The sequence below is a fragment of the Nipponia nippon genome, unplaced genomic scaffold (genome assembly GCF_047370975.1).
Source record: "Nipponia nippon isolate SJK-2023a ecotype South Korea unplaced genomic scaffold, ASM4737097v1 scaffold_22, whole genome shotgun sequence".
Lineage (NCBI taxonomy): Eukaryota > Metazoa > Chordata > Aves > Pelecaniformes > Threskiornithidae > Nipponia > Nipponia nippon.
The window spans coordinates 3050308-3065968 of record NW_028262339.1 but is presented as its reverse complement, the minus strand read 5'-3'; the positions used below and the strand labels follow the sequence as shown (position 1 = coordinate 3065968).

Sequence of the window (15661 nt, the reverse complement as noted above, 5' to 3'; positions counted from 1 at the left end):
TCTATGAAAGTGTGATTCAACAGAGTTCAATGGCAAGGTTCACTCTATTACTTATTAAATGAATGGAATATATATATATATAAAGAGAAGGAAAGAGGAAATTGAGTTAGAAGAAAATACAAGGAGCAAAAGGGTCACGAGGTTCAGAATGGACCCCTTTGCTTTCTGAACTCCTTCTCAGAGAGGAGCCTAGGTGCGGCTGGATCCAATCCTAGTCTCAGACTTGGTCAACGGTTTATGTCTAAGGATTATATATGTCTAGCAGCAGTTTAAGGTTTGTTCACAGTTAAGAGAGAATCACAGGAATTTAGCAATAACTAATCATTGGTTAATTTAGCATCTACAAGGTGATTAAATAGGGTTTACTACAATAGTTGTATCGATACACACACACACACAATAGGCCTAGTAATTTGTCACGACTTTAGTGAAATACTCACAATAAGCATATATAAAGGTACCTAGTAAAAATTCCCTTTGAATTCAGTGAAAAACTCACATCAAATAATTAACTCAACGGGTGAAGGTTGAGTCTCAAGGAGTGAAAGGCACCAGAGATCAGCCCAGGTCCTGTCATCAGGCCTCTATATATGCAAAGGTACCCAGTAAAAATTCCCCTCTAGTTCAGTGAAATACTCGCATCAAATGATTGTCTCAACGGGCGAAGGTTGAGTCTCGAGGAGTGAAAGGCGCTGGAGATCAGCCCAGGTCCTGTTGTCAGGCCTCTGTATGCAAACTTAAGAGTTCGCAGCTGTGAGAGGCGTCCCGCTCAGAGGGAGATGCTGGCGCAGCCCACTGTGGTCCAGGAGAGCTCAAAGGGTCTCACTTGGCATCACTGTTTATAGGGTCGTGAGATGACTGACTTTAGGCATCAGTAAATTTCCATCCTATTGTCACAATCTGGGTTGGAAATTACTAAAGTTCTCAGAAATTCCAGTGATGCTGGTACAGATCCTTCTGAGTTACAACCCAGATGAGATATGCCCCAAGGCTGTCGGGGGTGGCTGATTATTCCTGATACAGACGTAAAATATGTTCCAAGGTTGTCAGGGGGCAACTGGCTCCCTGGTAGAGACAGTGCTGCTCCCACCTTAGCCATGTAAGAGTTTCTGATATGGTCAAGGGACGCTTAACCGCCAAACTCGTTACACAAAGGCCAAGTCTTGATGGGAGTTACTGAGACTTCAAAAAAGTTCGGGGGAGGGGGGTATGCACCACCACAGGGGGGAAGAGGTAGAGAAAAAAATCATGAGTGAAGTTGAGCACGGGAGGGGTTGGGGGTAAGGTGTTTCAAGATTTGGTTTTATTTCTCATTATCCTACTCTGATTTGATTGGCAACAAATTAAATTAATTTCCCCGAGTCAAGTCTGTTTTGCCTGTGACGGTAATTGGTGAGTGATCTCTCCCTGTCCTTATCTTGACCCACAAGCCTTTTGTTATATTTTCTCTCCCCTGTCCAACTGAGGTGGGGGAGTGATAGAGCAGCTTTGGTGGGCACCTAGCATCCAGCCAAGGTCAACCCACCACAGTAATACAAATGTAATATGACATAAATGGGACCTTCATTCTGTCTTTTCTCCCAACAATTTAAAGTGCTTCATTAACATAAAGATCTTGCACAGAAGATGATTTGCTGACATATAAGAGAAGGTATGGTTACCTGGTACTCTTCTATGGGTTGGGTCTGGTTTGGGAGTGTGAAGAAATACATATGCTACTTGGAAAAGTTGGTCTTGCTTTCTCCTTGTGGTTTGAGACACACACATAGCCTATGAGTTCAAAAACTTATTACTACCTTCAATCTGTGAACTTCTGTTAGCATTCATCCATGCAGCTGGTGTTTGTGTGTTGGAGGAATCCAGTGTGGGATTCTGGCTGAAGTCAGTCAGATGCTTGATGGCATCTCTCCTATCACATGGTAATATACACAGGCTCCCTCTGAATGTATAAAGGATTTTTATACTCCTTGTCACCTGAACATTTTTCTTTATAACTCTTCTTCATTGTGTGTGTATGTGTAGTAAAGATAAGGGCTGGCGACCGGAAGATCACGTGCTGTACGGAAAGAATTAAGGGTCGTCCCTCCCTTGTCTCCGCCCCTTATAACATGACACGCCTACTGCTGGGGGTATAAAGCCCGGGTCGGCTGGAAATCTGGTGGGATAACCTTGATGTGTAGTGTTTGCTGCACAGTGGTGAACCCGACGTGATCAGGCAACAGCGATGGAGCTCGCGGAACTCATAAAGGTACTAAAGTCGGTAACGACAAGGGTGCTCAAGAGGGGGTTTGCGGCAAGGCGGCGCCGGCCTGCCGCACGTGGCGCGCTGATGGGGCATGAATCTCCTGGGAACGAAAAGCCAACAAGTTTAGTTTTGGAGGGGACACAGGCTGGCTGGGAAGGAGTGGCCTGTGGGACACAGATGGAACCGTTGTTACTGGGGGCTGAGCCAACGGAGGAAGGGGAGGCGCAGGGAGACTATGGCGCAGTGGGAACAAAGGAGTCAGGAAAGGTGTTCCTGATACAAGTGGGGAGTTTAGAGCGGCCGCCCACGGAACCTTCGGCACCTCCTGCACCGGCGGATCTGCCACTTCCTCAATACCCCTGGGGCAAGTTGCAACAATGTGTGGAAAGGGAGCTGACTGATAGGTTGCTGGATTGGGTCCCGGGGGCCGATGTGGGATCCCAGCGGTATCGCGAATTACGTGAAGGAAGATGGCGGGAAGGAGAAAAGGAGGGCAAGGCACCATCACCTTCTGAGGACGCCCCGTTGTATCCCAGTGATCGATGAGTGCTGGACACACAGAGAGCGGAGTGCAGGACATCGGGGGGGGGGTGGTAGGGCTCCCCCGGCACTGCCAGTGATACCTGAGCCACCAGAGGGACCCCCTATCCCTGGGGCAATGGAAAAGCAAACTGGTATTCCCTCACAGTGGAGGGAGCCTGTACACGATTACCCCATGAGCTCTGATAGCAGTGAGGGCGAAGGGGGTGACGAGGGATCCTCGATTGTTGCTCATCCGCTCCCGCTTCCGAGACGGACTAACGAGGTTTCAAGGGAACTCGAGGCATTGATCAGCCGATTGAGAGGGGTGGTGGCAAATGCAGAAAGTCTAATGCCGGGGGAAAAGCCGAAAGAGAGGGCAAACGGGACGGATTGGCGGATGATTGCAAAAAATTGTGTCTTGGAAGGAGTGCGATTCCAGGCCCCTCCGATTCAAGCATTTCCTATCCGAGCAGCCCCAGGTGGGGGATATGAGTGGCAACCGTTAGATGCGAAGTTGGTGAAAGAATTGGTCACAACGGTGAAAAGTCATGGATTAAATTCCCCAGAAACCCAAGTCCTACTAGACTGTGTTTTTGCAACGCCGCTTGCACCTTTTGATATCATTCAGTTGATGCGGGCCGTATTGACCCCCTCGATGATGGTATTGTTTAGGGAGGAGTGGAGGAATCGGTGCACCCAAGTTGTTATCGAGGCGCAACAGGCCAACCATCCCATGGCAGGAGTGACTTTAGAGCAGTTGATGGGTGAAGGGCAGTTCGCAACTCCTCAGGCACAGGCTCAGCGAATGCGGGGGCGCGATTTTGCTGCATCTTCGAAAGCTGCCCAGGAAGCGATACGCATCATCGCGGCTCTTGATAGAAGGGAGCCTCCATGGGTCCAAATATGGCAATCATTAAGTGAGCCCTTCACAAAGATTTTGGACCGGCTGCAAGCGGCGCTCCAGGTTGCTCGACTTCCTGAGCAGGCTAAGGAGGCGATATTGCTTGACTGTGCACGTACACAAGCAAACCCACAAACTGCAGTGTTGCTAAGACAGTTACCCATAGGGACCACGCTTTCACAAATGATTCGTTACGTGCTGGAACAGGAACAGGTGCAAAGTATGCAACCGGTAGTGGCTGCGGTCCATGCGGCCTGTCGAGATGCACGACTTATGTGCCATAAGTGTGGGGGGCAAGGACACATGGCGCGACAATGCCCTTCAAAAACAAACACCCCCGGAACAGGGGAAGGAGAGAGAGACCTACGATGCTGGCGCTGCGGGCGACTAGGCCACAGAGCTCGACAGTGCAAAGTGGGGAGTCAGCAAAGGAGACCGGGCTGGGGAAACGAGAAGAGGGGATGGCAGGGGGCCGTGCCATCCCCACCTGCCCCAGCGATCAGCTCAACAGGCCCGACGACAGCAGCGCAATGTATGGCACAGGGAGTCTTTCCTTCCCCGGGACCAGCACAGTCACCTGCGGTTCCAATGACGCAATATCCAACTCAGCTGCCTTGGGGAGATGGGAGCGCGCAATAGAGGAGGCTGGGGATAGAGCCTCGCCGTATGTGGCACTCACCCTAAACATGACCACACGACCAGAAGTAGATATTATAGTTACCCCATGGCTCCCAGAGTTGGGGGGAACACCACGCCTCGTGTTAAGAGCCCTTTTGGATACAGGAGCGGACGTTACAGTAATCCCATCACATCTATGGCCAGATGATTGGCCACTCGAACCGAGAGGTTCGCTGCAAGGCGTGGGAGGCATGCAGACCTCACATCAAAGCAGGAACCCAATGCAAATTATGTTGAAGGATCCGGAATCCGGACAAGCTAGGGTAGCATGGTGTAACCCCGCCATTGCTGAGTTACCCGTTGTCATCTTGGGACGATGTTGCTTGCAGAAGATGAATATAGTGCTGCGTACAAATTTATCATAATGGCCACTGCCTGTGTCCGCCCATTAAAACTCACCTGGTTGACAGATAAACCAGTGTGGGTAGAGCAGTGGCCATTGACAGAGGAAAAGAGGGCGGCCGTTCAACAATTGGTACAACGAGAACTTGACGCAGGACACATCGAACCCTCTACAAGTCCCTGGAACACCCCCATTTTCGTGATAAAGAAAAAATCGGGAGCGTGGCGACTGCTACATGATCTACGCGCAGTTAATGCATGTATACAAGACATGGGCCCGCTACAAGCGGGCCTCCCTTCTCCGGCCATGATTCCACCTGACTATCAAATAGTGGTTATAGATATTAGAGATTGCTTTTTTAGTGTTCCCTTGCATGAAGAAGATAGAGTACGCTTTGCCTTTACTGTTCCTGAGCCTAACAATCAACACCCGTGCGCCAGATATCAATGGAAGGTGTTACCCCAGGGCATGAAAAACTCACCAGTCTTGTGTCAAATTGCTGTAGCCGCTGCGATACGCCCCATTCGAGAAAATTTCCCTACGGTCATCATTTTCCATTACATGGATGACGTGTTATTGGCGTCCAACCAAGAGGAGTTACTGGAAAAGGCACGCGTGCAGCTGATAGTCAGTTTGGAGCGGCATGGGTTACACATTGAGCCTTGGAAAACGCAGGTAGGGCGTGCAGTAAAGTATTTAGGTACTCAACTGAGGCCACGAAGCGTGACAGCACAATCATTTGAAATTCGGACTACAGTGACAACACTCCATGAGGCGCAAAAATTAATTGGACAACTATTGTGGCTTAGAAACTTTATTCCAATATCTGAGGCAGAAATGACTACCTTATATCAACTCCTGAAAGGAGGAGATTCCCCCCTAGCTCCAAGGACTCTTTCAAGAAACCATCAGGAGATTCTTAGGACAATTATGGGGCGGGCCCAGCATTGGGGTCTCGCTCGATTTACACCTGAACAACCGGTCACTGCCCTGATTTACATGACCCATACCGCTGGCCATGGTTTACTAATTCAAAATAATGGTGAAAAAGGCTGGCCTTTTGCTTGGTTGTATCAAGGCAAACCAAAGACGGCTTTAATTTCTTGGCCAACATTATTATCCCAGCTTATTCTCCGCTGTCGGAGGCAAACTCAACACTTAACAGGGAAGGACCCGGAGGTCATTGCATTGCCCTGTTCTTTGGCACAGTGGGAGCTCGTACTTCCACAAGTGGGGCTCCTGCAAGCGGCGATAGCTGAATTTACGGGTCGTATTGAAGGTCTAAGACCACACCCCTGTGGGGAGATAATCCAGGTACTCCATTTTTTGCCAGCTAGTGCCATAGTTGAACAACCCACCGGAGGCCGCACAGTTTTTACCGACGCATCATCGATTACTGGGAAAGCTGTCGTTACATGGCAGGAGGATGGTCAGTGGACCCACATTAGTTATCAAGATCAAGGACAATCCGTGCAGTATCTTGAGGCCAAGGCGGTATGGATGGCTCTCACTCAATGGCCCGAAGAGGCCTTGGATCTAATCACAGACTCTTGCTATGTATATAAGTTACTGAAGAAGTGCCGATGGGCACTTGGGGCAACGTCGGAGATTGCCGGAATGTTGCTCGCCGCACTGCAAATGAGAACCGCTCCTGTCTGTCCCATCCATGTTAATAGTCATAGTTCCATACCGAGTTTTCTTTCTGCCGGGAACGAAGTAGCAGACAGCTTAGCAAAGAGCGTACTGGCGGTTGAAGAAACTTCTAACCTAAGACGAGCTTTCCGCCTGCATGAGCTACTCCACTGTGGAGCTCGCGGTTTAGCTAAGCTCGCTGGCATTACGTTGCAAGATGCTCGCTCTGTGATTGCTGCTTGTCCTGTGTGTTCCAAAGGTCCCCTCTGGGAGGCAGGGGTAAACCCTCGAGGGTTGCAGCCCAACCAAATATGGCAGTCTGATGTTACGATTTATGAACCCTTTAATCCACGTAAGTATCTGCATGTCACAGTTGATACCTGCAGTGGAGTTATTTTACCGACTATGCATGCTAAACAAAATGCTCTCGCAGTTATTTTACATCGGCAGGACTGTATGGCGCAACTTGGCATCCCACAAAAAATTAAAACAGATAATGGAGCGGCATATGTCAGCAAGAAGACAAAGGACTTTTGCGCGCGCTGGGATATTCAGTTGAGTCATGGCATTCCCTATAACAGTACGGGCCAAAGCATCGTAGAACGCGCGCACCGCACATTAAAAGGGTTACTCGACCGACTTAGGGAGGGGGAAAAGATAAGCCCAGGAACAGGGGTTCCCCCTCCCCTTGACCCTCCCTTATTTCGGGCACAGCGTCTGTTGACGACGGCACTAATTACCTTAAATCATACCATTCGAGGGAACACCTGTAAAACCCAGACTGCAACCCAGGCACATTTCCGGCTCGATGAGAACGAAGGGCCTTAGCCTTTGGTTCAAGTACGGGACCTGCAAACCCGTGAATGGGGGGCCCTTATTCCCTCCGTTGCCTGGGGCGTGGGTATGCGTGTGTGCAAACCGAGAAAGGGACGCTAGAATGGGTACCCAGTCGAAATATTCGACCGTATAGACATTAATCAATCTATTGAGTCTTATCTTGACAGGTTACCATTTCCCTATGCATCCTGATGGTGTGGGGGAGTAATGAGGGAGCCGCGACGATCTACTGGCTGGACTGGGCAAAATCCATGAATGTAACGGATGTGTGTCTGTATAAGTCTTACCATATATCGATTATTTTACGTGCAGCTTCCCCAGCGAGATCCAGAGCTACTGGAGCTAAGGGAGGGGGAAATGTAGTAAAGATAAGGGCTGGCGACCGGAAGATCACGTGCTGTACGGAAAGAGTTAAGGGTCGTCCCTCCCTTGTCTCCGCCCCTTATAACATGACAGGCCTACTGCTGGGGGTATAAAGCCCGGGTCGGCTGGAGATCTGGTGGGATAACCTTGATGTGTAGTGTTCGCTGCATGTATGGTGTACGTACTGTGAAATATTTTATTACATTTCTGCCAGGTATTATTCATGAAGCAACCCTATGTCATGGTACTACAAAAAGCAGTCGTACTCACTGAATGAGGCAACCGGTCTATAATGTATCATTGTCTGATATGTCCCATGTGGCAGAAGTTTGTATGGAATAAGGGGTGGATACTGTCCTGGTTTCAGCTGGGAGAGAGTTCATTTTTCTTCCTAGTAGCTGGTATAGTGCTGTGTTTTGGATTTAGGATGAGAATAATGTTGATAACACACTGATGTTGTAGTTGTTGCTAAGTAGTGCTTACCCTAGTCAAGGACTTTTTAGCTTCCCATGCTCTGCCAGGTGCACAAGAAGCTGGGAGGGGGCACAGCCAGGACAGCTATTCCATACCATATGACATCATGCTCAGTATATAAACTGGGAGGATTTGGCTAGGGGGGCAGCGATTGCTGCTCGCGGACGTTCTGGGCATTGGTCGGTGGGTGGTGAGCAATTGTATCGTGTATCACTTGCTTTGTATATTATTATTGTATTATTATGTTATTATTATTATTATTACTATTACTACTATTCGATTTCATTTTACTTCAATTATTAAACTGTTCTTCTCTCAAGCCACAAATTTTCTGACTTTCACCCTTCCAGTTCTCTCCCTCATCCCAGTGGGGTGGGGGGAATGAGCAAGTGGCTGTGTGGTGCTGGCTGGGGTTAAACCACGACAGCTCGTACTAAAATCCTTTTCATTACTTAAAGAACACCCAGAAGAGCAACATTTTGCTGTAAAACTAAATTAAATACTTTTTAATTAATATACTGAAGTCTAAAATCACTAAAAATAAATCTGACAAGCTACGGTAACTAAGAATTGGTGCTTTCAGTCCTTTTCTGGTTACATTGTTCTAGTGCCTAGTGAATTGAAATTTCGTAAAGTAGTCCTACTATTTTCTGTATCTTTCTATTGCAATGAAAAGATTAAATTATTTAGGATGACTAAAGAAGTAAATTGTGGAACACCAGACAGCTCAAAACAAATGTGACTTTTACAAATGCAACTTTTATTACTATAGTATCCTGGGTATTTTAATCTTAGGATATAGAGAACTTGATCTTAAGATTTGATTTTATCCAGAATTTAAAAAATACATTAAACTAAGATTTTCAGTTATTCCACAATCTGTTTACATGGTGTTTCAACATAAGGAGGTAATAAAAAAGAGATAAACTGTATCAGGTGGGCTTTTCCTTAATGGAAAAAACATTAGAATTTGGACTAGATAGGTTCTGTTCACCTGAGGTCAGGAAGTAAATTTGCAAATTAAGGGTCAATGGTCAATATGTCAAAACTTCTGTCTATAAATATAAATATGCACCTGGAAGGATTTTCAAAATTAGATACTCTGTCTCCCTTAAACCAATGCAAGCTCACCTGATTTTTTTTTTAAAGCGTTCTTCCTCTGCCAGTCTTTAAATAACTTTTAATAGCAATTCACTACATTCTTGCTTAATTATATGAATCAAAAGAAATGCAAGTAAGAGAAAAAATTAGTTTGCATTTTGGAGGAAAAATAAAAAATAACTGTTCAAGTCAGTAGGTCAAATGTGAACTAAAAACTTTGAAAGAGAAGCTGTTTGTAATTATGAGAAGTTACCTATAAAAATAAAATATTAAAAACACTTACTTCACTCCCTGACTGACCAGGCTCTTGTGTTCAAGCCTACCTTTTGCTTAATCTTCTGATTGCACTCACACCAATATTTGCAATATCCTTTGCTATGCAGGAAAATATTATCATATCTTGCAGAGGAAACACAGAACCTCTGCATACAAATTTTGGCAGAGTAAAATATTTCTCAATTCATCTTTTGGTTTTGATTATGGCTCTTAAGATTTGCCTCCAGCTTTCTGGGTACCATTTTTGTTTCCATAATCAACTTAAGACTCAAAAGCAAGGAAAAGCTGGTTTTGCACTTTTAGCACTTTGGCTCCAGTCCTGCAAACATCTCTGTGCAGGTAGACCCACCCTGTTGAATCACCAGCTCAATGTTATTTTAATCCTTCCACTCTAATTTTCTTCCATTTCTACCTTCATATGGTCTTTTTTCCCAGAGAGATGGCTGTCACTGAGGAAAATGGTGACAGAGATGGAGCTGAACCTATGCCAGGAGGTGCAGAAAAGTTTATGGGTAAAATCTGCCAGATGATTACCCAAAAGTGAGATTTTCAGAGGTGTTAATCACCAGCTCCTGTGTACACACCTCACTCCCACTGAAATCTATTGACTAATGAGTGTAGCTGTCCTGAACTGTTTCAGGAACTGGAGGGCACTAAAACAAAGGCCAGCTGGGATTTGAGGTAGTACCACCTCCACCACCACCCTCTCTGCTACATTACTGTACTGCAGATTACTCCCTCTGCAGCAGTCAGAAGAAGTGAGTGTCTACCTATGTCCCACTGCCACAATTCACAGACTCATGTAGCTGTAAAAAACCCACCTGTCAAGCTAAGTGAACATGAATTGTATAAATCTACCATTTCCCCCTATCTACCAAGAGGAGACGAGTTTGAGCAGAGGAGCATGGCTGATGAGGATAAAGCTATATCCTTGTGCACCTGGTAGAGATTGTCGGCAGGCGCAAGGCATGCTGAAAGCCAGGAAGACTTGGGCTACAGCAGGCATGGATTTTAGTTAGAATTAGTAGCCGAAGACTACTATTAGCTTCTCAATACTTCTGGGCCCCAACTAGAACTACCTTCGGAAATCCAGTCCTTGGCGGCTCAAACCCTTCTGAGACTCTGTTTTAGACTCCTAAATTATTTACACATATTTTTAACTTTAGTAAACCTTCAGTCAAGCACCACTTCAGATATTTATGGTCTCTAAGCTTTTATTTTGCACCAGCCAGGAAAAGAGTTTGTATTTGTGAACACTGTGACTAAACAAGACTAAAAATTCAAAACATATTGCTGCTCTGATTTAATTTAAGAAGATTTAAAGCTACTTTATGAATGATATCTTGCTGGTTTATCTGTTTATCTGCTGGTTCTTATCTGTTTGCATTATCATAGAATCACAGAATCATAGAACATCCTGAGTTGGAAGGGACCCCCAAGGATCATCGAGTCCAACTCCTGTCCCTGCATAGGACAACCCCAAAAATCATACCATATGTCTGAGGGCGTTGTCCAATTGCTTCTTGAATGTCATCAGGCTTGATGCCGTGACTACCTCCCTGGGGAGCCTGTTCCAGTGCTCCACCACCCTCTGGGTGAAGAACCTTTTCCTAATGTGCAACCTAAACCTCCCCTGGCATATCTTCCTGCTATTCCCTTGGGTCCTATCATTGGTTGCCAGGGAGAAGAGATCAGTGCCTGCCCCTCCTCCTTCCCTTGTGAGGAAGCTCTAGATTGCGATGAGGTCTCCCCTCAGTCTCCTCTTCTCCAGGCTGAACAGACCAAGTGATTTCAGCCGCTCCTCGTACGGCTTTCCCTCTAAACCCTTCACCATCTTTGTGGCTGTCCTCTGGACACTCTCTAGTAGCTTCACATCCTTTTTGTACTGTGGTGCCCAAAACTGCACACAGTACTCAAGAGGAGGCTGCACCAGTGCGGAGTAGAGCGGGACAATCACCTCCCTCGACCGGCTAGCAATACAGTGCTTGATGCACCCCAGGACATGGTTGGCCCTCCTGGCTGCCAGGGCACACTGGTGGCTCATGTTCAGCTTGCCCTCGACCAGAACCCCCAGATCCCTCTCTGTGGGGCTGCTCTCCAGCCTCTTGTTCCCCAGTCTGTATGTACATCCAGGGTTGCCATGTCCCAGGTGCAAAATCCAGCACTTGCCCTTGTTAAACTTCATACGGTTGGTGATTGCCCAGCTCTCTAATTTGTTCAGATCTCTCTGCAGGGCCTCTCTGCCCTCAAGAGTGTCAACGGCTCCTCCCAGTTTTGTGTCATCGGCAAACTTAGATAGCAAATCTTCAAGTCCTGCATCCAAGTCACTTATAAAGATATTGAAGAGCACTGGCCCCAAGATGGATCCCTGCGGAACCTCACTAGTGACTAGTTGCCAGCCCGATGTAACCCCATTTACTATAACCCTTTGAGCCCGACCCATCAGCCAATTGCACGCCCATTGCATTCTGTGTTCATCCAGCTGTATGCTGGACATTTTGTCCAGGAGGATACTGTGAGAGACAGTATCGAAGGCTTTACTTAAGTCCAAAAAGATTACATCGACTGGCTTCCCTTGGTCAACTAGGTGGGTAACCTTGTCATAGAAAGAAATTAAGTTTGTTAAGCAGGACTTTCCCCTCGTGAATCTGTGCTGGCTGGGACCAATGACTGCATTGTCTTTCAGGTGTTTTTCAATAACTCCCAGAATAATCTTCTCCATGATTTTGCCAGGCACAGACTGACAGGCCTGTAGTTACCGGGGTCATCCCTGTTGCCCTTCTTGAAGATCGGGACAACGTTTGCCAGCTTCCAGTCAGCTGGGACCTCCCCAGATTCCCAAGAGCATTGAAAAATCATTGAGAGAGGTCTTGCTATGACAGCCAGCTCTTTCAGTACCCTGGGATGAATCCCATTGGGCCCCATTGACTTATAGGGATCCAGCTGGAGCAGCAAATCCCGCACAAGTTTGGGGTTGGTTGAGAGTTTGTTGTTCTCGCAGTCATGGTTCTCTAGCCCAGGGCTCTGGGGGTCCCAGAGCCCATTGTTAGTGTTGAAGACTGAGGCAAAGAAAGCATTAAACATATCTACTTTGTCTATGTCCCTGTTTGTGAGGTGACCATGGCCAATGTTATTTCTGGCCTGCCTTTTGCTATTAACATATTTTAAGAAGCCCTTTTTATTGTCCTTCACAGTACTGGCCAGCTTCAGCTCTAATTGAGCTTTTATCTCCTGCTACTAGAGATAATGCAAATCAGACAGCACCTGGGAAAAAAGTGCACGCACACTGAAATCATCCCTCTGTGTGTGTTAATCTCTAATCCCTGATAGTTCAGGCAGTCTTAAAAGCAATGTCTTCTTACAGTGGGATGAGCTGAAGAAAAACAAATATTTTGTGCAGGGATTAAAGCAGTTTGACACTTCGTGGGTTCAGGTCTTCAATGACTTCTGTCCTTTGGGCACTCAATTAGAAAGTGGGCACTGTGAGCCAGCAATGTGCCCTTGTGGCAAAGGTAGCCAGTGGTATCCTGGGCTGCATTAGGAGAAGTATGGCCAGCAGGTCAAGGGAGGTGATCCTTCCCCTCTACTCAGCACTGGTGAGGCCACCTCTGGAGTGCTGGCCCCAGTGCTGGGCTCCCCAGTACGAGAGAGACATGGAGCTACTGGAAATCAAGTCCAGCAAAGGGCCACTAAGATGATGAAGGGACTGAAGCATCTCACATATGAAGAAAGGCTGAAAGAGCCTGGAGAAGAGAAGGCTCAGGGGGGATCTCATCAAGGCGTACAAACATCTGAAAGGAGGATGCAAAGATGACAGAGCCAGGCTCTTTCCAGTGGTCTCCACTGGCAGGGCAAGAGGCAATGGGCACACAGTGAAACACAGGAGGTTCCATCTGAACATCAGGAAACACTTTTTTTACTGTGAGGGTGACTGAGCACTGGAACAGGTTGCCCAGAGAGGTTGTGGAGTCTCCTTCCTTGGAGATATTCAAAAGCCATCTGGACATGGTCCTGGGCAACCAGCTCTAGGTGACCCTGCTTGAGCAGGGTGGTGGACCAGAAGACCTCCAGAGGTCCCTTCCAACCTCAACCATTCTGTCATCTCTGGGGCTTTCCCACTGGTGACACAGGGTGAGTCCTCCCCTGACAGCCCTCGGAGGAGCTGAGTCAGGGCACTCTGTTTGCTCTGAGGAGGTCACCAGAGTTCCCCCCCTGCATTGCTGGGCTGCCCATTGCCAGGCCCTTGTGCTCCGGGGCATCAGCCTCTCATCACAGGACCTGACAAGCCTGAGGTTAAAGCCTCCATTGCAAGACCACATGAAGATGGACAATGTCCTGTGAAGCAGGGGCTTTCCCCCTTTGAGGTGTTTTCCATCCTTGCTGGGCGGCGGTCAAGGGGCAGCCTCAGAGACCCCTGTGATGTCACCATGGAGCATCTGTGACTGCACGTGACCTCACTGGTCTTTAGCAGCCCCAGGCTCTGTCCCAGCACATTTTGCCCAGGGCTCCTGTGGGCGTACACGCACAGCATGCACGCTTGAGCAGGACCATGGGCTTGGGCTTGAGTCTCAGCTTTGAGAGCAGCAGCTCTGGGCACTGAGCTAAGGCCACCTCTTCCAGCGCTCCTCTCCCCACTGCCTGGCTGCAGGGTGCTGGGGGTCCTGGCACTGAAGACTCCTGACGACTTCCTCTATCTTCCCTGACCACCTCCTCCTTCAGGTACCCTCTGCTAGCTCAAGTCATGCTGGTTGTCTGGGAGCTAGGGCGGGGGTCTGGGACTGGTGGGCAGCATGCCTGAGGGGAGCTGAGGGGGCAGGTGTGGAGGGCAGCCCATGGGGCTGGCTGCCCCACAGGGCTTCTGCTGCTGCTTTTCAGCCCTCAGGGAAACTCTCTGGGAGGCCCTTACCTCCCCTCTACCACCTCTTTCTTGGTTTTTCTTTGCTTTTCTCATCCTAGCACGAGGAAAGGACAGACACTTTGCATGTCTTTGCAGGACTTGGCGTCGGGTGCCGAGGAAGGTCTGGAGGAGAGTGGCTCTGCTGTGAAGGCCAGCAGGAGCCAGCTGCAGCGGGCTGGGCAGTCAGAGGCATCAGAAGACTAGCCATGCCCCATCTGCCTGGGAGATGTCAACAACATGGCCTACGTGGATGTCTGCTTCCATAGATTCTGCTATGGCTTCATCCGGCAGTGGGCCGCAATGAGAGCTGCGTGCCTACTCTGCAGGCAGGCTTTCAACCATGTCCTGCACATGGTGAGAGCAGACAATGACTATGAGGAATTCATAGTTGAATCTTCTACTTACCGGAGGAATGTGGACAGGGAGAGGTCCTGGCGTGGATCCCCATGGTGGTGCTCTGACTGGCACAGAGGGTCCATGAACCATGAGCCCCCAGCTGAGAGGAGGCCTGTGGGAAGCAACCAAGCATCAAGAGATGAAGGATCTCCAAGGGCCCCAAACTCCACCTCCCAGAAGGATCCTGAACCCAGCTGATGGATGACACTCATCAATGGTGTTCAGCATAACAGTGCTCCTACTTGACTTCCTTCTGACTTCCACATTCCCGCTGACTGGAAGCTAGTCAATGTTATTCCAATTTACAAGAAGGGCATGAGGGAAGACCCAGGAAACTACAGACCTGTTAGTCTAACCTCAGTTCCTTGAAAAATTATGGAGACCATAGAAACATAGAATCATAGAATCGTTAAGGTTGGAAAGGACCTCTGAGATCATCGAGTCCAACATGTTAACATAACTGCCTGGTCCACCTCTAAACCATGTCCCTAAGCACCACATCCACATGTTTTTTGAATACTTGCAGGGACTGTGATTGCACCACTTCCCTGGGCAGCCTGTTCCAATGCCTAACCACTCTCTCCGTGAAGAAATTTTTCCTAATATCTAATCTAAACCTCCCCTGGCACAACTTGAGCCCATTTCCTCTTGTCCTGTCGCTTGTTACTTGGGAGAAGAGACTGACCCCCACCTCGCTACAACCTCCTTGCAGGTAGTTATAGAGAGCAATAAGGTCTCCCCTCAGCCTCCTCTTCTCCAGACTAAACAACCCCAGCTCCCTCAGCCACTCCTCAGACTTGTGCTCCAGACCCTTCACCAGCTTTCTTGCCCTCCTCTGGACACACTCCAGCACCTCAATGTCCTTCTTGTAGTGAGGGGCCCAAAAGTGAACACAGTACTCGAGGTGCGTCCTCACCAGTGCCGAGTACAGAGGCACTATCACCTCCCTGGTCCTGCTGGCCACACTATTCCTGATACAGGCCAGGATGCCGTTGG

General features: G+C 48.2%; 1 pseudogene; it reads left to right on the top strand.

Annotated features, from left to right (window-relative positions):
• The window catches only part of LOC148055431 (uncharacterized), a 32061-nt pseudogene extending 17588 nt beyond the window's left edge, over window positions 1-14473 (top strand).
• The last annotated feature ends 1188 nt before the right edge of the window (window positions 14474-15661 follow it).